Source organism: Tachypleus tridentatus, chromosome 13 (genome assembly GCF_004210375.1).
Source record: "Tachypleus tridentatus isolate NWPU-2018 chromosome 13, ASM421037v1, whole genome shotgun sequence".
NCBI lineage: Eukaryota > Metazoa > Arthropoda > Merostomata > Xiphosura > Limulidae > Tachypleus > Tachypleus tridentatus.
In genome coordinates, this window is record NC_134837.1 from 171,112,057 (window position 1) to 171,137,367 (window position 25,311).

The 25,311-nt window shown below is 33.8% G+C and overlaps 1 long non-coding RNA gene across 2 annotated transcripts in view; it reads left to right on the forward strand.

Annotated features, from left to right (window-relative positions):
• Nucleotides 1-25,311, forward strand: part of LOC143239855 (uncharacterized) — a 55,767-nt gene that overhangs the window by 14,110 nt on the left and 16,346 nt on the right. The gene's annotated exons all lie outside the window — the stretch shown is intronic.

A 25,311-nucleotide genomic window follows, 5' to 3' on the forward strand; every position in this document is an offset into this window, starting at 1 on the left:
CTGTTTTACAGTAAAATTTCTTTCTTTTGATTTTAGGTTTAGGTAAGCTTATTCGCAGAAAAGATTGTTGAGGAATTTGGAAGAAACAGAACAATGAACCCTATTCCATTGTTTATTGGTTTGCAATAAAAGAGAAAGACATTTTCTCAGATTTTTCATTGTATATATTGCATGATCTTTCTAAATGCCTGATTTACGATGCCTTACTTAATATGACAGGTATATATGAAACAGAATCTATTAACGGATCTTTTATCAAAACCACAAGTATTTTGCAATATTTTCAAGACACCATGTTATAAAGAACCAAGTACCAATAAGGCTAATTGCTCCAACCTGCCAACCACACCACGTGCAGGATCGTTCTTAGGGTCGGGCAGGTGTGTTATCAAGTGCCCCCTGTAGTGAACTTAACAAGAGAAGAATCTTCAACTCTTAAAGTAATTACAGTTCTGTTTGGTAATTTACGTCAAAAAAAATAAACCAACAAAGCCAACTTATTTGTAGTTGACAGATGGTAATGATGCTGAAAATCATATAATGCAAAACCGTGCGTTTAAAACACATGGAAAAACTTCTCCAGATTTCAAATACAAAGAAGATCAGGGTATGGCTATATAAATAAAATGCGCGACTCATTTTATTATCATTTACAATTGACAATAACATGTATGTAAAGTGAACGAAAATGGAATATGCAGAAAGCAAGATATTTAACTAGGAATAAATTGTATGAAGTTCACACAAAGTGTAGAAAATGAGTTATAAACACTTGACTAGCATCTCAGAAATAATGTAGTATGTGTTCGAAATTGTATTGAAAATTACAAAAAATGTTCCACCTACTAGTCGAAATATTAAAATATTACATATACGTTATGTACAAGCGTCTGCACTAGGAACTGGGATAGCCCCTTGAATAGCTTTGTGCTTAACTACAAACAAAATGTACAGGCACTCGATTAGAATCAGCTATAGCAATCTTTTAAACTATTTAATAACTCTAAGCGTTTCCAATCCAAAGAGATTTGACTTTTATTTGTTTGTTTGTAATTTTAGCTGATTTCAAAAGAAATAAAACAAAGTTATATCGATTGTAAATGACAAAGGTGGAGGAAAGGTTTGCACAATGCCATTGATTATTTTGATGGTGTCCATGCTATCTTTAACCAACATGAAGGGTATTATGATACTAAGACTTGAAATGAGTCTTAAACTAGCTACATACCGAAACAGTTTGTCTTCTAAAACTGTAAGATTTAGTGTCTTAGAAAAACTAAAAAAAAACAACAAAGGCGTCCCATGGTTCCCGGTTAAGTATCATTCCTCCCATTGGCCTTTTATTTATTAATTTATGTTTTCACAATAGTTTGGAATTATTTTAATTGTTACAAATTCATTCTCGTTCATCACTGCAGTACCTCTCATTTTCTCTTTAGTCAAGTGAAAAGTACTAAAAGAAAAAGGTTAAGTATTTTCTTATATTATTCACCGTCCAATTAAAACATACAGAGCTATCAGACAAAGGGAAAGAGATTTTTATTCATTTGTCTTGTCAAATAAAAAGTTCTTCGCTCTTCAAACTCTATTTGAAAATGGAATTAATGAAATTATGCTTTAAAAATGATCGATGGTCTTAGTGATAATACAACTCAGGTGATAATTTTCCACTTTTCTCTACTGACTTTAGTAATAACGAAAATTAATAGTAATTCTCTAACGTTCTCTACTGATCTTATTGACGATGATAACTCTGACAATAATCGTCTAGTCTCCTCTACTGACGTTGGTGATGATGAAAACTCTGAAGATAATTCTCTCGTCTTCTCTACTGATTTTAAAAGTAAAAGTAATGATGAATATTCTGATACAATTCTCTCGTCTTTTCTGCTGTATCATAATAGAGAAAAACTCCAATGTTGTTATCCCACTCATCAACCTACTAAATCTAAAATAAATATTAATTTTTATTTCCCAGAGAAGTAAGTAGTTCTCCAGAGCCTACTTGAAACAACAGCTCTTTATTGTTGTATGGGAACTTCTGTCACACAGTTGACTAATTGGTAATTTCTCTGTTCAAGTATCTAGTTGCTTTGACTCCTCATTCTTCAATCACGTTCCACCAGTGCTACTCGATGTGGTTCTACGAAATTTTACTTCTACCCGCGATTCAGTTTTCTTAAATATTGTTTGTTTGTAACTAAGCACAAAACTATCCAATGGGCTGTCTGTGCTTTACCCACCACGGGTATCGAAAACCAGTTTCTAGCATTGTAAGTCCGCAAACACACCACTGTGCCATTAGGGGGCCCCTAAGTATCATTATTGCTATTTTACATTCATTGATTTTATATTGACGCCATACACAAAAATATCTCATGCACCCTTGCTTATCAGATTGAATACTCGGCCTATATTATGTATTAATGCGAAAACAAAACTTACAAATTCAGACAATTTTAATTTAAAAGAATGTTTTACAAATTCCGATATTTGTATACTTATTTGATTAATATTCCTCTGTACATGATTGTTTTCTATGGCTTATTTATACATTACACAATTTTTTAAATATCATCTTCGTTAAAAGATGCTGATGTTATGGTGTTCAACAACACTAGTAAAAAAAATATTAATTCTTGGTTGATTTCAGCCTAAACAAAAATAATTATATTGCCATCTGTTTCTTACCAGTGCACGTGATGTTGTATGTTTCTTTCTGTCAAAAAAAGTTAGAAAATGCTTGTGACAGACATTTTGAACAGAATATCTGGAACAGAAAGTATTAATTGGGAATGTTATACATAATATTAAATACACAAATACCTAACAATGATTATTTTGTACGACATCAAAGATTAGACTGAAAATTATGATTTAGTGATCTGTATTCTGATTGTTGATTAAATATTTTGAGAAGTCGAATTTAATAATGGATTTGTGTTTGATGTGTTTTCTGAGATAATACAAATTTGCATAAAATTTTAGTTTGAAATTAACCTGAAACAGTAAAAACGTAGTACAAATTGTAAATAGGTGTAATTCTGTCTGTACAATGTTTATGTTAGTTGTGGAATTAAATGTGAGTCACTCGTACGTTAAAAGCAGAACATTCTTTCTGTATTCAAACTATTCAGATAAAAATAAATCAACCGTGTTTGATTTTATCTCTACCCTCATTATTTAATGAACAAACTTTCTTGGGTTTGTCGGCTGCAGATAAGATGTCAAGCCAGTTTCAAAAGAGGAATTAAACTGTTTACTCAATAAATATTGAACGCTTTGATCAAACTCCATTGAGTTCGTTCTTTTTAAACCAAGTTGTGAACTACAAGATAAACTTGTTGCTGCGATAACAGAAACAAACGTTATCGATGTTGAATTCGTTTTTAATTTCAAGGATTTGAGTTTTGTTTGGGCTGAGTTTCTAATTGACAAGCTGTGCACACGGCGTCCTTCATCTGAATAACTATAGGCACTTTGATAATGTTATTATGTGTATGTACATTTCACGTCGTCTCAATAGTTGTATTGAATATCATATATGTCAGTGGACGTAAGCCGGCATATGCATGTGGTTTTTGTAAATACCATTATTCGCTGACAATGCACGATTTCTGAACATGCAGGTGTTTAAACCTCCGCTAGGATCAGGAAAGTACAGGTTTGATTTGGACTATCAATAGATCGGTCTTCGTCAAAGGCTTCCACTGAATGAGACTGTGTGGTGTGTACATTTCTATACTAATCATATCCGGCCTTGACTGGAAGGTGGAGTGCGCCGTCAAACGATGGCCGGTAACAATCAGTTGTAAGGGTGCCCATATCCTTTTAATGTCTGCCCATGCCGGAATTTATCATTTCTTTTTAAGCACGCATAAAACGCAACTCAAAAGGTCGCACATGACAAGAGGGGCAGGCAGAGGGGCGTAAACCACCTTGAAAGGGTGAGCTTCAACTAAAAAAATAACTTTAAGTAAGTTTTAATATTAACATGTTTATATACAATTTTTACCTAATATAGCCAGTGACTCGTGCACATGGGGAATACGTGGGTAGTTGCAACCAACGTTACCTTTGTATGCTCTAAGTGAGTCTAAGTAAAATATCTCTTATTCGATTTCGAGACTATGATCGTGCCTTCTTTACCTATACGTGACAAGCTACCATACGGATGCAATTACAAATCTGCACGCTATCGGCTAATACGTCACTGAAAATTGTTCTAAATGAACAGAAACATTTCATTATTACAAGTAACGAGATGGTTCTACAGTTTATCACTCCAAAATCTTTCCAGTTGCAATTCCTAGATTAAAAAGAAGGGAGCCATTAAACTCAAATAAGTATAGACTCGTCTTAAACTCAACTAGTACACGTAAACAGTCAGATTTTAACTTTATGCAGCATGTTAAAGGTCTCTAAACACAGGAATAACAGTTTCCTCTTACATAAATTGAACAGCTTTGTGTACGCTCGATGTTATAACCTTCATCTCACATGTTTGAAGATAAATCAGTGTGTAAGACTATCCAATACGCATATCAAAATTTAGAAATACGACATTAATATTATAAGTGTTTCGGGACAATTTTAAATTTAAAAAAGCGAAACGAGCGTCTTCATCGTATGTGAATTTTTAAGCGCCAAACCATGACTCTTGGCCGTTTTTCAATAAAGCTACACAAAAGGGTAAATAAACAAATTTACCGTTATACAGTGGCATCACAAATTATCATTTTGAGAAATGATATGTTGTTCTCTAGTATAAATGCTTATCAATGATTCTTTTTATTACAGTATTATTGGGAAAATTTTGACGCTAAATATTTGTTGCAATGTTAGCCAAAATCTGTTTTAGAATACAGGAATAACACTTTAGGCTCAGGTTGTTGTATTATGAAGAATCCGTGCCATGACCAGTTTGATATTTTCATTGATCACCTTAACCGCAATTTAATGACTAAAAGAGATAAACTTTCTTCGAGTTATTAAAACATATGAAACATAATCTAGCTATAGGACTAAAAAAAGGACGATTTGTTTGTAGTTTCAAAGACTTGTAAAATAATCTTGTCCTCTGAATGAGAAGTTAATGTTTGGGTCTAAGATTTAGCCACCCTTTGAAGTCAGTGGCACAGCAATATGTCTACGGATTCACACCGCTATAAACTGGGTTTCGATACCCGTGGTGGACAGAGCACAGATAGCTTATTGTGTAGCTTTGTGCTTAATTCCAAACACACACACACACATAAACACATAATCTGATCTCAGTTGCAAGCGCAAATTAGGTTGATCATGTTGCGTTAGGTGATCCCTAACAACCAAACAAACATTTTCAGTCAGCCTAGCTGAAAAGAGTAGATTTGTGCTTAATAACAAGCAAAAACTAAACTCTTTGAAGTACCTCTTACAACGTACAATGTTGATAAAGATATAAGTGACCTTGACCTTTTTACCTGATTACCTTTAGAAATATATTGCTTACTCTTGCCTAAATATACACATGTATATGACTGCTAGACGACCTGCATCCAAAGCGGGAGCTAATTATGCAGAATAACCACACGAAGGTATAATAAATATTGTCCTAATTCACTGAGTTGTAACAATATATTCGTTTTTTCCAGGTCAAAATATTATATTAGGTTGTTTTACATGCGTATGTCCAGTAAGTATATTATACATTTGTATAAACCTTGTGAGATTCTAACCTAATTATTTGAGCTTTCTGAGATTTAATAAATGTCACTTTATTAAAGGAACTTTTTTTGGATTTAAATGTTTCCTAAAATTACAATAAGAGCTAGGTAAGGTCACAAGGTCAGGTCAAAGATGTTCAGACACAAAAGATTTGGCGAAGTTCGGTAAGAAACAGCAGAATGATAAAATCATAAAGTTGTTTTGTTGTTTTTAATATCTGTCAACAGGAACAAAAACAACACAATTTAATTTATTTTCATTATATTTGTTGCAGAAGCATATCGAGAAGGCAGATTGCAAATATTTATTGGATAGCTTATGTGACACTTTTACTTATTACAGGTTAATTTGATGTGATCGCATAAACTGTACATCTATAGAGAACGACTTGTGACATCGTTTGTTTGTTTTGGAATTTCGCACAAAGCTACTCGAGGGCTATCTGTGCTAGCCGTCCCTAATTTAGTACTATAAGACTAGAGGGAAGGCAGCTAGTCATCACCACCCACCGCCAACTCTTGGGCTACTCTTTTACCAACGAATAGTGGGATTGACCGTCACATTATACACCCCCACGGCTGGGAGGGCGAGCATGTTTAGCGCGACGCGGGCGCGAACCCGCGACCCTCGGATTACGAGTCGCACGCCTTACGCGCTTGGCCATGCCAGGCCTCTACTAGTGACATCATCAGATAAAATTAAACCATACAGATAACCTGCTAAATCACAATAAGAGGATGTTCGAAGATTGGGAAAATCGAGTTCAAATGAAAAAGACTGACATAAAGTTGTTGCACAATGTAACAAAACTTTATGTAGCAATAACCTTACACGGAATATTTGTGTATATGACTCATGATTAGCTTGTCCTTTATTCGTAGCACTGCTTAGTGGACAAGAGAATAGCCTCATTGGACTAGTACCAAGGTGAGTTCTTAAAATAGCTTCAGACAAGAGAATAGCCTGATTTTCAAACAAGGAGAACAGGAGAGAAGGATAGACAAACCCAGAGCTTAACTATCCAGGTTGTCTAACACTAGTGCTTATGTGCAAGATCAGCGAATTATAAGCTCGGTTAATCTATAAACTATAACTAAGTAGAGAAAACTGTAAGAAAATGTTTAAAAACTGAAAGAGAAATATCAAGTTTATGAAATACACGGTCACTGATACAATTGAAATTTAGACAGCAGTTTCCTTAGAATACTGCCAAAAGTTTCTCAGACTCCTTAGACTGGAGTACTTATTGTTTTCAGATAAACCACATTTTAAAGAAAGGAAGAACTAATTTCAATCCTTTTGAGGTATATTTTACTTAGAAAGAAGTAAATATTAGTATTGTTGTTATTTTACAATTAGTCACTCCTTGTTTGTAAAATTGTTGATAAAGCTCAAGATTATTAGGTATTCACATTGTTTATTTAGATTATTAATTCAAAGATACACAAACAGCGTCTTCACAAGCAGTCACTTATTTTGAGCTGATAGACTAAAGAGAGTATAGCTAATAAGCAAGGTTCACTGCGATCTCTTGCTTAGAAGGTTTAACAGTCACGACCCCATTATGTGAAACGTATTTTTGATTTTTATGAATACTCAGTCTATTCAGAGAGGTATGGCCAGGTGATTAGGGCGTTTTACTCGTAATCTGAAGATCGCGGATTCAAATTCTTGTCACACCAAATATGCTTGCTCTTTCAGCCGTAGGAGAGTTGTAAAGTGACGATTAATCTTCCCGTTCGTTGGTAAAAGAATAATCCAAAAGTTGGAGGTAGATATTGAGGACTAGATGTCTTTCCTCTAGTTTTACATTGCAAAAGTAGGGACGGATAGCGCAGATATCCCTCGTGTGGCTTTGAGCGAAATTTAAAATGCAAACTAAACACACTAACGACTTCCCGTTAAATTACTGGTAACGAATCTTAGTTTTCTTGAACTGGAAGAGTAAACTAAAAAAATGAACAAATGGTTGTAGATTCTTAGTGTTTTCTTCATAATTTTCTTTTAAAGGTAAGTTTAATATTTAAATCAACCACACCAAATGCATCATAATAATTGTGCCATTTGCCTTTAGTTCAGTCCAATATATGCGAAAAGAAAAAAATTAATCAGTAGAGTTTTTACCAAATATTACTAAATAAAAATCTAAAAATCCCCTCAGACAGCGATTCTTTTTATAGAAATTATAAGAAATAATTTGCAGTAGTACTAATACTTATAATCTTATAACAATGGCACTAAAAACGCCGTTAATATTTATAGTAATTGATACATTACATAATTATAAAGTTATATCAGTATAGATAATACTTTTTATACGTACTGACAGCTACCTGTCAAGAATCTTACTTACTTATTTAGGTGGTCCTAAATAAACAGCATAAACAGTTTTCCGAACTTTGCAAATTACGAACCAAAAATATTTTGAATACTCGTTCAAATTTTCTCTTTAGATTTCGAAAAACATATTTATAATAATCTATTTAAAAGAACATTGCACTGTCTGTTACAACGTCTATATATCATGAACCACATCAAACACTGACTGCATTGTGTTACTGTAAAATTCCGTATATTTTCTTAACATATGCTATATGTTCTCCATATAATCATAGCGAATTACAACATTTTTGCTTCATTCCCACGCTACCCTGTTCCGACCCGGAATCACGAAATTTTCAAGGGCTCAGTTTGTTAGAACATTCAAAAAGTCCTTCGCTAAGAATAAAATGGGCGGAGTAAGACACCTCTCTCTCTCAGTAGCCCTCTCACTCACTCAGTTGGTGACTTTGCCCCACTACGCACAAAGTCAAAGCAAAGCCATACCAGGGATATAATCAAATTATACAAAATTTGGTTTCATAAAATCTTTTAAACTCCAGTTCAAGTAAAGTCTGAAAGTGCAAAAATCACTAAAACAATTTTTGTTGATTTTAAAAAAAATACAGTACAGTTTCACGAAATAAAAACATCATACACAAGGTAAAAGCAGCTTACAACCACTATGCTTGGTATAAAAATATGACCAAGAAAAGCATTGGGCCTCTCATTTGTATTGTACTGCGTGATATAGTGTGAACTAAAATATTATCAAAATGACTATTATTTTGCGTGACTAATATTTATGGATATTCAGGCTAAACTAAACACTACATTAAATATATAGATATTGCATCTGCAACGCAATACCTCACTGAATGGTCTTGCAGTGCCGCAATGTCCACCAGAAAACTAAAAAACAGAAAAGGTATCCTGCGAAAAAGATAATGAATCATCTTCAACTTCTTCATCTAATAATTCTATTCCTTTGATACTTCAACATAAACTTCCTCATCTGATCACACAAGAAGATCTATATGATCTGATTCATGACTTGTCTCTATCAAAGCAGCATGGAGAACTAACTCCTTGGTGCTCATTTACAGCAATGGAACGTGTTAGATACAAGAGTTTCAGTTTACCAAAGTCGCCACCAGTCTTGTTTCTCATACTGCATGTAAGATACTTTTTATGTCTGTACAACTGTTGATGGGCCTAGCATGGCCAAGTGGTTAAGGCGCTCGACTTATAAACTGAGGGCTGCACCAAACATGTAAGTGAGGGCGTTATAATGTCACGATCAATCCTACTATTCGTTGGTAAAAGAGTAGTCCAAGAGTTGGCGGTGAGTGGTGGTGACTAGCTGCTTTCCCTATAGTCTTACACTACTAAATTAGGGACGGCTAGTGCAGATAGCCCTCGTATAGCTTTGCCTGCAGTTCAAAAACAAACAAAACAACTGTTGATGAAAATAATGGAAAAAGTAAGTACTGAACATCATCCTTAATATTGAGAACTTTTGTCAGCTCATCTAAAGTTAGTTTGAAATCTATACTTTTTGCACAATGGAAATATTACGCCATCGATTCCTGTTCGTCATGCTGTCAACATTATAAAAACGTATGAAAGCATGTAGATTATACATTCTTAAATACACTTCTCAATGAATAAGTAAAGTTACTAACGAAAAAGTTATTCTCAAAATGTGTAAGAATATTTTGAATAAATCTGTCATAACTAGAGGTGATTCAGTAAGTTTACAACATGATTTTTTAGAGCCATTCTCATCAAATTACTCAGAAATAACAACAGAGAAAACTTTTTTGGTGTCCAATCTTATCTGAATTCCACATAATTTCTTAAGCCTTCTTAATGGAAATTTCCCATTTGTGTTCGTTCGTACTGTTATTTTTCATAAGAAATATCTATGTGGGAAGTTCGAGGCTGGAAAATCGTTTTACTAGCTTAAGTTGTAATAATTTGTAAGACATTTGACATTGTGAATGTTGTATTAAATCTTAAGAAACACACTAAAGAAATGTAGGGTTAATACACAATACACATGTTTATAAAAATATATTTTCTTAATACTTTGCAAATAATAAAACTCTTCTTCCTGTAAAATGCAATGTACCATTAATCAGTTTTAAACTTAAATTAAAAAACTTTGTATCAGAATTTGATGTCGACAACTTAATGAGTTCAGTAATCAAAACCAATTATTTTTCAACACGTTTCGATATTAAAAAAACAAAAACAAATGGGAGACAAATGCTAATATCAACATAACTTAGATTTTAAAAACAATTATTAGTAGCAGAAATGTTTATCATTATAAATGCTATAGCTAAATAGTTATACTTATAAATCGTCGGGACGCTTGGAGCTAATTGCATTTCTAAACTTTTAATGGTGGTTCTCTTCTAGCACACACACACACACAGACTTGGCGAGTCTTGAAATTAACCATTAATCATATCCGGCATATAATTCTGAACGTAACGGTTTGGGAGTCAACTGTTTCCCAGTGTTCTCTTATTACAACTTCTATAATTACAGCACACAAATTTCCCGCTTGAAAAGAGTTTTCGGTGATCATTACTGAAATGGCATTTAATCTTTAAATGTGCTAGCAGCGCTTATTGATATACCGAAATAACACAAATATTATTTTTTGCAGCATTCTATACACCCAGTATAAAATTTAGGTCTTATGGTGTTAGTAACTGATAGATTTTTCGCTTATGATGCATATAAATATGTCATTAAATAAATACTTGTATATATATATGTGTAAGTACGAAATGTGTTTAAGTAAACGATTATAACTCAATAACACTTTAATATCCTTTTAGCAATACTGCCGTACGAAAACAAACATGAAACATACAACTGGATAATTAAACTACATGAAATATACGTTTCTTAAAATGTTTACAACTCTAATATTTTATATGATGAAAACATTTATATTACCAGTCTTAGAAAAGAAGTTGGTTCTACTGTCCACTGCAGATGTTCACATCCGACTTGTTAACCAATTAAAGTTCTCATCATTATACCTATAAAATTAAGTGTTGCATGAAAGATATTACTTTTAGTAAGAGGTAGGATAGGGGTAACATACGTATTTATATAAATAAAATGTTTATCTAATATACTGTAAACATAAAACAATTTATACCGGAGAAGATCGTATTGTTCATCAAATTGATTGATATATTTTGAATTGTAGATATCTGAGCTTATCTCTATTCCTCATCTAATATCACATATCTAATTACGAAAATTAAATGGTCCAACCACTTCCAACAATTCTAGTGGTGGTGTCCTCGGTTGTATACCGAATACTTATTCATTCGTCCCATCTGTTATACAATACATCTCTTCCCTCAGTCATCACACTGGAGTACAGGCGTAAAACCTACCCGACATTATGACATCATATTAATAACTGATCTCATTAATCGTACAAACTTGGCCAACATTTTGTGACGGGTAATATAAAATCACGTCTGCTAGCCTGCCAGACTGACATTACGATAGGACTACCTGGAAGATATGTATGAAAGTAAACTTAGTCCAGATGCATAGAAACTTTGATTGTCCATTTTTTGTATGTCGTATTTTTGAAATTATCACTTCAGATGTAGATTGCTTGTGCTAGGAGATTTTTGACGCAAAGAATAACCTCGTAGTACGTATTTGGCTGCTTAGCTTAGATTACCCACCACTGTACTAATGCTGGACACAATTCTGCAAACAAAGTACAATATTTGTCTCTTGACGTGAATGGTTCATGAACTGAATCAAGTTATAATATTTCTATCTAGTGTACTAACTTTAATTATCAACGAAAGAAAGAGCCAATGGTTACTACATAAAAATGATCTCAGTAGCTAATAACATATATCGATTATTGATATTTGTTCCATGCGGTGGACCAGTTAAGTCCTTAAAGACACCTTGTCGAAGCAAGCCAGCAGTTTACAGCAGATAACACTTTTGTTTTTATGCTCAGCAAAACGTCTAACCAAGATCTTGGTTATAACTTAGTCTTCCAGTCATGACGAATGTGAAATATTATTAGTATTTCTACGATGGAATTTTAATCACTTTTTATCATTCTTATCGCACAGCATTAGAAGCCTTTAACGTCTTAACCATCTAACATTTTCTTGGTTCATCAAGAATAGCTTTTGATCGTACAGGTGGTGTTAAACACATTCAAAACACAAAATCAAAGCAAAAAACGTGTCCTTTATTATTTATTCTACAAAACCCTAGTGGCATTCTGTCGCATTATATGACCACTCTTTCTGTGCCAACAGCGTGGTGCCTCTACTTTCCCTACCTACTATGAACTGAAAATTAGATTTAATAAAGGAATTTTTCAATGACTAAAACGTAGGGTTGAATTTATAATTCTAGTTAACTGTGGCAGTGAAGCAGTCACTATCAAGAAGTTCGGCACAAAACTCTACAAGTATACGAAAACAGAAGACTGTGATCCTCTTCATTAACCTAAACCAAATCTTACGATTGTTTCTAGCTTAGGCTAACCTGTACGACTCTATTCGTGTTTCAACTAACAACTTAATACAAGCTGATTTTAACCTCCAAGAACGGTCTCCAGGTTTACAATACCACTTCATATCATTTTTCGAACATTAGGATGTCACTGATGATACACGGCCTAAACAGAGTGATAGCAAGTCAGGCCTACTTTTCTTACCTTCAACAAATCACTGCCAAGGAGATGGATTTTTGTTTAATACTTCATCTCGTCAAATGTGTTGGATCTTTGACAGTGAAAAATATTATTTCGCCAGATTAAGCGTTTTGTAACACAGCAGTCATACTCAATTAACAACACAATTCATATTAACAAGCACACAGAGACAAGCTCAAAATGACATGGAGTTATGTGCACCGGAGGTACTTTTTGTGACTCAACCACTTTGCATTTAAATACTTGTGGTTGGGTAATTCCTGATTAAATTACTTACTTTGTTCTAACACTGACGTGAGTAGTAGCTGCCCCTAAATTTGTAAATTAGCAAAAGAAAAAAAGGCTTTCTACTAAATGGATTCAGTTTTCCAAGTTCTCCAGTGACACAATTGTATGTCTGCGGACTTACAACGCTAGAAACCGGGTTTCGATACCTGTGGTGGGCAGAGTATAAACAACCCATTGTGTTGCTTGGTACAAACAGTTTCTTAGAATTTATAATTCGGTTCATATCTTCATTGGATATAAACTTCATTATTGTTCTGTTTATCCATAAAATATGCTTGAATATATCATATGAGTAGTGTTCATATCTAAAATTCCTATAGCTAATCCTAAGATACCTATCTCAGATTGACTAAAATCACACTTCAATTACCACTTTGTTTCCTACAGTCACGATTGTCCATTACTGGGATACTATCCTTTTACATTCAATAAAAATGGCTAGGAATTTAGTTCTTGATATGTGGCCAAATTAAATAGCGTGTTTGCTGCACAGATATTCAAATGGAATCGTGCCTGTCACTTGCAAAAGTTTAATATACATACACGTGCTGGCTTTATTTCTTTCACCGTTTCAGTCTTGCTGGTAGTAATGGATCAAAAGTACCTCAGGCCAGGTAGTCAACCTTAATTAGACGGTCACTAGTTTCAATAAGTCTAAGAAACTGAAGTTATTACACTTCATTTCTGAAATAGACTACTCTCTTCTATTGTCCACTATTTTGCACTTCTTTGTATCTGCTTAATACTTAGTATAGACAGTAAAGATTCTAGTATTGTATTTCTCCATAGATGTACAAAACGTTGCGCTTTTTTATTTATTTCTGTTAAACAAGGTCCCTGATCAAATTGCAGCGGTGTTGCGGTGATAGTAACGGTGTTATAAGTTCAAATTCGACCGTCGTTTCCACTTCTGTACTTTACGTGGCTATCATCATATCTTATTCTATCTTCAAACTACAATTCGTTGCACTGAGTAATCTTGTTAGACCGTTAAGCTAAGGTTGAATGTGGGTGATTTTATGCATTAGTCACTATTTTCTTAGGTAATCAATTAATTAAATTTTAAAATAAAATAACTTTTCTGCAGTTACTCTATCCCCAAATATACATCAGATTGTATGCATCACAAGACATTCGTAGCGCAGTTAAATGTTTTTGGTGCTATCAGACTTCTGTCCTGTTCTCTGTTGGGTTAAACCACTATTTAAGGCATAGTAACATTTCGAGTGTCCCTTTTCCAACAAGGACATAGCTCAAATGGTGCTTTGTGTAAGTTTCGAAACACGTTCCTTATTAAACTTTCTGATTATTCTTAGAACAAGTAATGGTATTTCAATTTTCGATCAAAGGTACCATTCTTGATCACTCATGATTTTTACAGCTTATCTGATCAAATCTATAAAAGACATGAACGCAAATCATATTATTCGTTTTATTGGTGCTTTAGAAAAACAACAATCTACATATATTAAAAATGTTTATTAAAAAGATAAAGAAGCTGCCTGTCTATTTCTATTTCTTTGTATTCTGATACAATGCTATTTCTAAACATTTCAAGGATGTAAAATCCTATAGCAACTGTACACTTTTCTTGCATTTCACACATAAAGATACTGCAATAATAAAAACAGTGAAGTTTCAAATAACATAAATATTCGCCCCCCGCTAGTACAGCAGTATGTCTTCGGATTTACAACGCTAAAATCAGGGGTTCGATTCCCCTCGGTGGGCTGAGCAGATAGCCCTATGTGGCTTTGCTGTAAGAAACACAAACAAACACACACAAACAAACATAAATATTTTAGTTACCATAATCTTCAGAACTTATAACTCTAAAAGTCGAGGTTCGATCCTATAGGGAACACAGGACAAGTGGTCCATTTTGCAGTTTTATGTTAAGAAAATTAAGAAATGCCTTTTTTTTAAATAACAAGATAATAAGGAATATTTGGAAAGCGTGAATTTTTCGTCGTTTAATTTAAGTTTCTAATAATAAAATATTTCAAGTTGTATATCACTACCATGAAACTGATATATGTCTGTAAGTATATTGACCATTACTGAATTTTCAGTTTATTTTTAACTCAATCAGTACGCGCTTATCAAATAAAGTCACAATTGTTTAACATCGTTATCACATTATAACGTATGACATTTAATCTAAGAGCTCATGAGAGAGAAATCTTAAACTTTGTTTCTAACTTCTCGAGAGAAAAAAAAAAAAAGATATTTAATATCCGCAAAACGTAAGCCAGGCATATAATACTTCCAAATACTTTATTTATTATAAGCACGGTTTATAATATTTAATGATGATTTATGTTTACAGTCTGAAGAGATAGAGTGCGCTTCAAAACCATGAATTAATTTCTTGGGCAGATCTCGTCCCTATTAATTTGACAGGATGTTTTATAACTAAACGGACGAACAAATAGAGGTATACAAAACGGACAATTCTTGCCTCGTCTTTGTCACTCGCTTTAATTACAACATATAACTCGCACGCAGAGAACAGAGATAATGTGATTGACAGTTTATCTTAATTAACTAATTAGCGACCAGCAGATTCATTAATTGGCAGCGCGAAGCCTCAGTATTGTCACTTTAACCACAATGAAAGATCTAGTGAACATAAGATTATTGAAACAGGTGCTTTTCTTTTATCCCTTAACACCTAATGAATGTCTTGGTGTTACGTCACACGAACTAAATCCATAATGGTAGTTTTTCTGTAGTTACTGTTTTGTTCGTTTTTTTCAAATAGCGATCACAATAAAATTGAATAGTAAAAGAAATGTGTAAAACCTGTTCACACTCAGTGAAGACCTATAGTTTCCAACAGAAAGACAATCAACAGCTACTTTAGACCTTAGATTAGCTCTTTGGATAAACTTCAGCCTTTAATAAGTTAACTAATACTGACATCAAGTTATTCGCTAATAAGTAAACTCTAGATTGACAATTCATTTACAACCAATGGATTATAATGTTTTTGTTTTCATGTTTATGTTAAGCATATAATCACAGTCTGTAGTTTGAATACTGAACTAAAAGTTTAGTTTATGATGTAGTTTACTGAGTCACTATGTGGCATAACACGAATAAAAAGGTAGTTTATGATGGTTTAGTGAGTCACCTATGTGGTATAACACAAACTAAAAAGTTAGCTACTTCTAACTGACTGTGTCATTTGATTTTCTACGGTTCCTGGAAAAAGAGCTACCACAATAAAGATATGCATTTAGAAACTGCTAGTACATAATAAAATATGTGATATAAAAACTTATATTGTTGAAAAATAAACACTTTAGACCGTAGCAAGAAAGAAGTTTAAAGACGTGTAACAAGGAAACATGAGCTTGTCAGAGTGACTGAAGACCAATGACTATATAAAAGGCTCTAAGAATCTTAAATTTGTCATGACTTCTTTTTAGAGAAAGCTTTAACAGCTTTGTATTGGCGCAATCACTCTGGCCACGAATCCAGAGCAACACTCAGTATGCAATTTATGAAAGCCTGGTAAGAGTGTCGAAGGATCAACCGTGCCGAAAGTGATTCATATGTCTTCGTGTTTCAAGAAGACAGACACTCATAATTTTTTAATTTGTTTCATATAAGGAAAATCTAGGTATTTTTTCACCAATCAAACATAATTACTTGTCACCCACACATATGTACGGCAAAAATGAAAATTGGGGGGTCTTCGACAATCGCAATGTATTCTAAAATGACGAGTACTGTAACGGATCTACAGTTATATATTTATTTTAATATCTATGTTTATTTCTGTAGAAGATTTTCGAGAGTAAGAATCAATAATGTACTATGCGTGTATGTGAAATACTTGCGACTGCCAGTATTATTGACAGTTGAATTTTCGAGAATCTAGCGTAACAAGTATAAAAGATAGACATCGCTATTAAGGAGACAGTTTTAATATTGTTGGTCTGCTACATACAGTCAGTATACGAAAACACCGGAAGCCATAATTTTATAAACGCTTATTAATCGGAAAACTACAGATATTTAACAAGGAACATTTATAGATTTCAAATATAACAAACCGTTCAACTTCAGAAAATTAAGTTCGGATGTTAGTATTTCTACGAAGATATTGTATAAGCTGTGAGAAACTTACGTGAGACTAGACAAGAATAGAGCTAGCTAGTATTCTCCGTCAAGTGAAGTGCAGCTGTGTGTCAACACAGAATTAATTCGCTTTCCGTAAACCGTGTATAAAAGGTTCCGTTCTAAACCAGCTAGAAGACTCAGTATTGTTTGTAAGTTTATAAAACTGTTGTATATAAATCATTATTTGTAAGAACAATTTATGATAATTGTTAATATAAATTGTTTTTTGTGCATTAAAATATATGTTAAGAAAGAAAAATGTGTGTATCAATCCGGTTGGCAAGTATAATAAATTTGATACATCTCGACATTCAATTAACTTCTAGATTAAAAATAAAATTTCCGTCTATTTGAAATCGCAATACGTAGCATAATAAATAGGAGATAAATTATAATACGTAAGAGTGCTTTGATGAAATTATATACGTTAATATAACGGTTACCATTACTCTTATCTTAAAACAAACTTATTAATCTATGTAATTTGTTATAAAGAATTATAATTAATATCAGGCTAACGACACTGATCTTAAATATCAATGGCTTACTTTGTTAATTACTGCTGGTTTGTTTTTTGTTTTTGTTTTGTCTTCGTAAAGTAAATGAGTGAATCCTGGAGACAGGTAGTAAATGTCTGGTACACAAAGCTTGAATTCCAAAAACAGATATGTATAAAACATTAAAATATTGGCTCTATGGTTAGAGAATAGTTTACTACATAAAGCTAAGGGAACTTCACGGTGGCGTATCTAAAACGTTAAGGATTTCGGTGATGCCCTTCAAAATGTATGGTTTTATTTCAGCCACATACTTTAAGTTTATAACATTTATTCACGCCATTATAAAGGGTAGCTTGATGTGGCTTTGCTGTAACAAAACACACACACCAAAACTTATAAAGGAAACACTAATTTGAAAACATGGAGGTCCGAAAACAAGAAAAAATTGATATCCAATTAAAAACAACATAGTTGTAAAAGAACTGTGACCAAGAAAAATGTGAAATCAAAGTTTGCGGTCAAAATGAGAAAACATTGATAACTAGATTTTTGTAAACTTTTGTGACCAAGCAATCAAACGTTTATCCAATGAATAAAAAATAACATGGGCTATTGTTTTATGTTTAGCAATGCAACCTATAGTTTACGTAAAATATTATTCCAGAACCGTTTTCTCATTTTGGCCCAAAATTGGACTTTACATCTTTCGGTCGCATTTCTTTGTTGTTGTTTTTTTACGTATCGTTTTTTTAACAGCCATACTGCTTTTGATTAGATGTCTCTCTTTCTTGTTGTACATTAGGTAAAAATAGGTATAAAAGACATAAAGTTGATACTCAGATATAATTTGGAATAATTAACATTAAGCACCCATTAAATGAAGTCTGATGAAAATTAGTACAAAAATTGTATGAAGATGTTTATATAGTCATGGTTTGGGTCTCTTAATTTCCAGATTTCGCGTCCAATTTTTACAAAATTAAAAACAAAAAACTTTAAAGACTACACTAATACATTGTAGAATGTTCAACTCAATCAACTTAGTCATTTTTTTTTCTAGGCGAGCGCAAAAATGTACAAAAGTTTAGCGTAATTTTTAATATGTTTGTCCGTATCTCCAAGAATACTTCATATAATAAAACCACGTTTTCTATCAAGCTAGGAGACTATATTTGCTAGCTATGTACCACGTTTGAAGGTAGTCTATTTCGGGATGTTTTTCACAAGTACGAAAAATAAGAAGAAAGCGAATAATTTGAGGCTGAGTTTGGCCTCCTATAAAGCGATAAGTGTTAAAACGATTTATATGAAGTTTGTTATGTGAGGAAAAAAGACCAGGAAGACTTACCAAATAAATAATGGGAAAGTATTAGTTATCGGGAGTGGTTTTACTAATGGTTGAAAAAACAAAAGTTTTCATTCCTGTTTCTAACACATTGTGTCTTGTGCGGTTTTGTTTTTGTTATCTGCCGCACTATACACAACCAAGTGTATTGATTTAGCCGATCAAATTACCTCAGTGGCATGCTAAGAAACATATGTAACCCTAACAGTTTCTGTAACATGGACACAGCATCTCACTGTCTTTGCGCTTGGCATCACTGATTAATGCCATTTAAAACTTGAGAACAGAGTCTCATTCAACTTATCTCCTGGACAGCATTGACAAACTTGAACAGCATATTGGTGACGGAACGAAGAAAACCTTTCAATTTTACAGCGTTTATGTCTTCTATGTTACACGTAGCTGACTCTTTCCTCCACAAAAACATAGCTCCCAATGGCTTAGCGTTTAATTTAAGGGTCTACGACGCTAAAAGTTGGATTTTTATATCCCTGATGTGCAGAGCACAGATGGTGTAGTAATGTGATTAACAATAACCATAACCAAACATTTAAGCAAGATATTCCATATTTTACGAAAAACCACACCAAATCAGGTTAAGATGATTTCCCTGCACACACTGTATTAAAGTGAAACTTTGGAGAGAGTTATAATCAACGTGACGTATTTAACATGACATTTTACAACTGTTTGCGATAGTTGATATGTTCAAGGTTATCTCAAGTTGTTGAAACCACATTTCCACCATTGTTAATGTTTATAACGTAACGAGTTATTTCAGCCAATTTATGGAATGTAAATACTAGTTCATGACTTACATGTATGCGTTGTGTTTTATAATAAAAGTCATAAAGACGAGGCACCACAGTTGACACGGTTTAGGTTAAAAGGTATGAATTACTGGCAGAACGAATCTGTTTGGGGTGCTTAGAACGTAGACAAGAAACGTATATGATTCGGTACACTGTTCGAACTACTTCCTTTTTTAAGGTTCTATATGTTTGAAGCGTTGACAAAAATGCAGAATAACCATGGTCGTCAACTTTTAGAAGAAGAAACAAGAGATGAATTTACTTCATTTTCTTCAAGTAAAAGGATCCATCTCTACATAAAAGCTAGGAGAGAGAGAGAGAAAATGTTTTACCTTAATGTGCGCAATTTATATACTTTAAAATGTCATTTTGCGTCAAGGCCTAGGGCACAACGCGAAGGTGTAGTACTCAAACTGACGTAACATGTTCCATATTAATCAGTGCCACCAAGAACCACGCACCTTATTTACTAATCAAGTATTAATACGAAGTAAAACGGATCTAATATTTAGGGTAATGCGTTAAAAATACGTAAATAACTTATTGATAATATTTGCATAAGAGGATACACCACTTTACGCGAATATAAAACAACGTGAAAGCGTGTATTCTTTTTGCTGTTGGAAGGTTCCATAAATTACATCCACCTTCGAGATAAATCAATTTCAAACTTTGCCTAATCTTTATTTTTAAGTAATTCGATTCAGGTATAAAATATAGATAACAAAATTTAGGTCATAATAAAAAGCGAGAACGTATAATTATAACAAGGTGATTATTTTTTCAGTATACTAGCTTTATTTATGAACAAATAAACAATTTCAGAAATGGAGATACATCCCTTACTTTATATCTAGACGAAAGGATGAAATATCAAATAAAGAAACATACAATAGTTACACACAACCAATAAAATTACAGAACTTTGTTTTAGCGCAAAGCTACACAGTGAATTGTCTGCGCTGTGTCTGCCCAAGAAATGAGCACCAAAGTTTATTGCTCTAAATCTTACTGTTAAGTCACTGGGAAAGGGTGACAAATCTAATGTCGAGAAAGAAGGAAAGAAATGAATGAAAGAACGCTTTCAGAACAAACAAATGTGCGAATAGCAGCTGCATGTTATTTCGATCATTTCAAAACCAAAGCGTGATTAATTGTAATACAAGAATACATTTGTGAGATACATATACTACACATTGTTATATTTTACTGTAGTAAACTGTGTACGTAATTCAAGACGCTATTATATGATACGAAAGAATCTTATTATGCACTTACTGTGAATATTTTGGTTGTTGTTGAGCACGAAGTAACCCAACGGACTCTCTGTTTTCTGCCCACAGTTGGCAATGAATTTGACTTTTAGTATTATAAATCCTAGAGGAGCCACTGGAGGACTGCTTTAAGGATATGAGAACAGAATATCATTCACTGTAATTGTTAATATAGCATTGAACAATCGCTTAAGTCTAACCATAAAATACGAACAAGAATATGCCTTATTACTAATTAGTTTTTATTCTGCGTCTCGGTTACTAACCTGTCCAGAAAAGGATTATTTTTGTAATGATAACAGCCAGGTTTTGATCTGGGTCTTTTATTATCAGCCTATTCCGCTTTCCACTCGGCTACCAGTTTTGTTGACTTTTCTTCTAGGCTGACCGAGTGGGTTACCACTTATGTTGATATCAAAGGCTTTTTTTCACCTTTCTTTTTCTTGAATATAACTCACACTATTTTGGTGTTACTCCAATTTATTGTATGGTCTTCTGTGGAGTGACAGGTTATTGGATAAATCTATATAACCACATTTTGCATGCCTATTATCCTCTCCAATTCTAACTTTTGTTGATCGTTTCCTTTATTCATTGTAATAAGATCCACATTCAGAAGAAATGCATAAATGATGTATCTCCTCTCTATTTCTCAGCCACACTAAATATCCTCGCCCTTTCAGCCGTGGGGGCGTTATAAAGTGATGGCCAATCCTACTATTTGTTAGTAAAAGGGTAGCAAAAGACTTAGCAGAGGATGGCAATGACTAGCTGCTTACCCTTTAGTTTTACGCTGCTAAATTAGGAACGATTAACGCAGATAGCCATCGTGTAGCTTTGCGAGAAATTCAAAAAAACAAGAAAACCTCTCTATTGGCTCTTTAGGTGATTTAGCGTGTACTAATTACGATCTTATTGTGCTGTCGTTTCCGAATACCTTTTTGAATGTGTATTACTTACATATCCTCCGCATGTCTTCAAGGAGATCTTTGAATATCCTTAAAATTAGAACATTAAATTTCTTTAAGTTAGGTATATTTGGTGGTTGAGAAATGTTAACTGTAATATATACAAAGGGTTAAGTACTTTGAATGTCAAAATCAGCTAGTCACGTGAGAAACACAACAGATATAAAGTCGCGATGGTTTGTTTGTTTTTGAATTTCGCACAAAGCCACTCGAGGGCTATCTGTGCTAGCCGTCCCTAATTTAGTAGTGTAGGACTAGAGGGAAGGCAGCTAGTCATCACCACCCACCGCCAACTCTTGGGCTACTCTTTTACCAATGAATAGTGGGATTGGCCGTAACAATATAACGCCCCCATGGCTGAAAGGACGAGCATGTTTGGCGTCGCGATGGAATAGCATGTATCAAAAATGTATCTTGACATACTTCAGCATTTTTAAGCAATGTGTTATCATTGAAGATTGATCGATTTGAGAACGTAATAACCATTTCAATAAAATATACATACATTCAGATTGGAAATTTAGAATTTCCAATACAATGATGCCAGTTATACCGAATGGCATTGGAAACAAAAGAATATGGAACAAATAGGGACAACTAGGGCTATACAGAAAGAGGCATGCAATAATTCGTACTCTACCCATGGTAATCAAGTGCTGTGTTTTGTAACAAGAAAGAATCCACTAACACAAAGCCAATGACAAAAGCCACCCACATGTCACAGCAACGTGTGCGACATAATAAAAAAGAATCGCCGCCTGATAAAGTGACATAAGTCACATGTACACAAGCTGGTTCTACGGCGTACACCTCAAACAGATGGATAACGAAAAGAATGAAACGGATATTCTTGCTGTTCCACACACAGATATAGCGGTCAAATCACCTACGGATGTCTGTGCGATTGCACTGTTGAAACTCGATTTCATAATGTTGTAAAACAATAGTTTAAATGTTTACCAATTTTTGTAACCGTAATGATTTATAATCTTACAGATGAGAATTCAAATTACATCGCATTCAAGAAATAAAACATCACCGTTCACTCGTGAGTTCAGTATACTGTAATGGAACTTGTTATTTAAGTAAGTACAATATTACCCGCATTTAAACATACACATCAGAACCAGTTCCTCACGATACCCGTCTTCTGATGGAACGACTTTTTCACTTCACTGTTGCTCATCAAGAAAGATTGTTCTCTGCACGCCACGAAACGATAGATATTTAAAATTTCATTGCATAACCATACATTCGACTTTATTCAACGTCTTGGGAAAGGTATTGGTGTAATACACTTTATTTTTAAAGCAGTACGACCCAATCACTTTTCTTCTTAATACACTGTGTGAATCCAATCTCCGTTCGTGGTGAAGATATATGGTTCATCGTGGATGTATTCGGGCTATGATATAATACATAGCTCTACAAATCAGTTCTCTACAAAGTTATGCACGTGTTTTAGTCTTTTTATCCTATGTGTACGTATATATATATTTACGTACATAGATTGTGCTATGCTGCTTATAATACAGTGGTAAAGACAAGGCCCGCGATAAATCTGATGTGTCACAAAATTAAAGTTCATTATATTTACAGTAGTGTTAAATACACAGTTATAGTCACACTTGCGTTCGTGTTCTTAAGAATGTGGAACTTCTAATTGTGAAGGAATTCAGTTTACCACAAGGGTAACAATATAAATTCAGGAAATATAAATTCGAATTTTTGCATGCATTCTATTTTATGGTAGTGTATATCAGATAGCACTAAGAGAACATTTGAATTAATGTATTATCAAACCGAGGTCAAACAGAGTTGAATAGTATTGTGATAATATTCCTATATCTTTCTTAAAAAAATAATTTTTATTTTGCCTATGTGCACTACCTGAGAAATAAAACGAAACCCGACATGGTAAATGACTCAGAAGTGGTTCCTTGAAAAGTATATTGTTTTTATGAGAATTAAAAAAGTAACCAATAAGTTACCTGACTCTCATAATACAATGTGATTTCATTTAATAGAACGTAAGCGTAATTAATGTAATTTAAGTTTAGTACCTGTATGTCTTATCCACACGAAATAAAACTACGCTACCTGAGAGATCGACAATTATCTTGTAGAACGCTAAACAAAAGCTGCTTTGGCTACTTATCTTCTCTTACATAAGCTGTCAATGTCCATTTGGAAACTAGTTAGTTAGTTAGTTTGTTTGTTTGTTTTTGGAATTCCGCACAAAGCTACTCGAGGGCTATCTGTGCTAGCCGTCCCTAATTTAGCAGTGTAAGACTAGAGGGAAGGCAGCTAGTCATCACCACCCACCGCCAACTCTTGGGCTACTCTTTTACCAACGAATAGTGGGATTGACTGTCACATTATACGCCCCCACGGCTGGGAGGGCGAGCATGTTTAGCGCGACACGGGCGCGAACCCGCGACCCTCGGATTACGAGTCGCACGCCTTACGCGCTTGCCCATGCCAGGCCAACTAGTTAGTACAGACGCCACCGCACTGTGAACATCCTAATTAAAATAGTAATACATACAATATGTTCGTAGCAATTTGTAACATTATGTTACTGAGCACAATAACAGCTCAGTAAAAAAGAACAAACAAACTACCTTCCTGTAAAAGATAAGAAGGTGATCCACATGTACTCTAAATAAGTCTCTACAGATGTACTCAAAGTATAATTTTTATAATCATACTGTATGTTAACAATGATCCAATCAACTAGTTTTTCATTATATCTATTTTGCCTAACCATACAGAAATTATATATTTCACTGACTCAAAAAGACCAGATTAGTTAACAATATTAGACTTTAGAAACAGTCTCTCTTAACGCAAAATATTCATATACACACATTAGAAATATGTGTTTGAATCGGGGATTTAGAATTCCTTATATAGAAGTGTCCAATTTATTTAATGCTATTGAAAAACAGTGGAATATAGATCAACTGAGAATCCAGGACTATCCAAAAAGAAACTTGCAACAAGTCATACCCCAGTACTGCATTTTGTAATGGGTGAAAATTCACAAACACAAAGAACAGTTGCAACGCTTTCGAGGTGTATCTGGTAAAAATCTGCAACATAATCAATAAGATAGCTATCTAGTAAATAGGCATACAGAAGTTGCTTCCACAACATAATCATTCAACTGTTGTATATCTCAAAGAGGTGGAAAACAAAGCTAGCATTCCGTGAACACGAAAAAACCCCACTTG